Genomic DNA, 2,638 nt, shown 5'->3' on the forward strand with positions numbered 1-2,638 from the left:
CACACCTGCCACCTGCTATGTGTACAAACACGGAACTGAGACTGGACCGTTCCTTCTCCAGCTGGGCTGTGAATGACACATCTCATCTTTTCCATCCCCCAGACACTCAGCCATGTCGGGGTGGTGGTGGTAACTGGTCCTCAGAAAGTCCGTGGTGTGAGTCGGTTCCAGCACAGCGAGCTGAGTCCTCACATCTATTCTGAAGCCTTACCCAGGTAAGCCCTGCCAGGAAGACAGGGGCGAAGGGCTGGCTGGGGGCTGTTGGTACAAGGAATGTCCAAATAGCTTCTAGGAAAGTCTCAAAGGCCTTCTCCAAATGCCAGCAGAGAAAGCTCCTGGGCCAAGGTCCATCGCTGCTCTTAGGATGGTGCTTGGCTGACAACACTGGCAGAGGGGCCGTCATGGACTTGAGCATGTCCAGACCAGGAAACCAGGGGCACCTGGCTGGCTCAGTTGGTGGAGCTTGCGACTCTTGATCTGGGGGTTGTAAGTTCAAGCCCCGTGTTAAGTCTAGGGATTACTTAAAAATAAGATCTTAAGGGACACCTGGGGGGCTCAGTGGTTGAGCATCTGCCTTTGGCCCAGGGTGTGATCCTGGAGTCCCAGTATCGAGTCCCACATAGGGCTCCCTCCAATGGAGCCTACTTCTCCCTCTGCCTATATCTCTGCCTCTCTCTGTGTCTCTCATGAATAAATAAATAAACTCTTCAAAAAAAATTAAAAACAGAAATTTATTTTAAAAAATTAAGATCTTAAAAAACAATCAGGAAACCAGAGACCTCCTTCCTCTCTGGGGTTGCAGGAATCGTTTTTCTTCCTCTTCTTTTTGTTTTTTGTTTTTTTTTTTAAGATTTCATTTATTTATTTGACAGAGAGAGAGAGCACAAGCAGGGGGAGCAGTAGAGGGAGGAGAAGCAAACTCTCTGCTGAGCTGGGAGCCCCACATGGGGCTCGATCCCAGGACCCCAGGATCATGACCTGAGCTGAAGGTGGATGCTTCACCGACTGAGCCACCCAGGCGCCCCTGCAGGCATCATTTCTGCTTGTCCTTGGGCTTCACCGTCTCTCAGTCCCCTCATGGCCCCCTCATCCGTGCTGTAATCTGTCTGCGCTGTTTCCCTTCTTTTGCAGGAGTTTATCAACTCTTTTTGTAATACGTGTCCAACGTAGAAAAACGAGGAAACTCAGATGCATGTAACCATCCTGACACCGGGGAACAATGCGAAGTGCTCTTCTGAGGCCTCTGCCCGAATCGAGTAGCATTCCAGAGACAGTCTGTGGGGCGGTGCTGTTACTGTATCACTCTCATTTTACAGATGAAGGCACAAGACACAGAGAAATTAAGTCACTTGCTCCAAGTTGCTGGGCGAAGTGGCAGCCTGGGATTTGAACCAGGCAGCTTGGTGTTGGGAGTCCACACCCTTAACCACCACGCTTCTTTGTATTTTAAATGTAGATTTTTTTTTCATTGATTATTAGGAATATATGGGATCCTTGAACTGTTTGGTGGCCTTTCTTCTACTTGTTGTCTTCCGACATCATAAAATAGTCTTCTACAACCTTTCCTTCAAAAATGAAAGTAGTCTTGCTTTTTGATTGTAAAAGTGATAAAGGAAATGAATTTATGTATAAAGTGTCTCTTCAGGGTTACACCAGATGCTGGTGACACTGGTTACCTCTGGAGGGAGCTAGATGGAAGGCAGATATGGTTGAGAGGGAGGTGTTTTATCCTATAAACTTCTGTACTCTTGATAGACTATGGGAATGCAGTGCCTATTTCCAAAAATAAGTAAGTTTTAAAAATAAAACTGATTCATCCTCATTGCAAAAAAAAAAATCAAATATAGAAAGTAGGAAATAAATTCATCTTTAAAACTCAATACACAGAGGGACGCCTGGGTGGCTCAGTGGTTGAGCATCTGCCTTTGGCTCAGGGTGTGGTCCTGGGGTCCTGGGATCGAGTCCCACAGCAGGCTCTCCGCAGGGAGCCTTCTGCCTGTGTCTCTGCCTCTCTCTCTCTCATGAATGAATAAATAAAATCTTAAAAAAAGAGCCCATGACTTGTTTCACTTAAATCCACTGGTGCATAGCAGACTACCCCAAATATTAGTGTCTTTAAGCAGGGATTTACAATTTTTCATGATGGTGTGGGACGGCTGTGCAGTTTCTCTTCTGATTTCATCTGAGATGGCATCCAGCGGCAGTTTGGCAGGCTCAGAAGGTCCAAGGTCACCTTATTCACACAGCTGGTGGCTCTCAGTTCTTCCCCACCTGGCCAGGTCACCCCTCTGACACGGAGCAGCTCTCCAGGATGGCCAAAGAGAAGCCATGGGCCTTCTGAGGCCCCACCTAGAATTTCACAGCATTTGTTCCTCTGCATTTAAGATTTTATTTATTTATTTATTTGAGAGAGAGAGAGAGGGAGCAGGGGAAGGGCAGAGGGAGGAAAAAAGAGAATCTCAAGCAGACTCCGAGCTGAGCATGGAGCCCGACATGGGGCTCCATCTCACGGCCCTGAGATCAACCAAAACCTGAGTGGAAATCAAGAGTTGGATGTTTAACCAACTGAGCTGCCCAGACACCCCTGTTCCTCTGCATTTATATTGGTCAAATTAAGTCAAAAGTGCAGATGCAAGGG

Source organism: Canis lupus, chromosome 10 (assembly GCF_048164855.1).
Source record: "Canis lupus baileyi chromosome 10, mCanLup2.hap1, whole genome shotgun sequence".
Classification (NCBI taxonomy): Eukaryota; Metazoa; Chordata; class Mammalia; order Carnivora; family Canidae; genus Canis; species Canis lupus.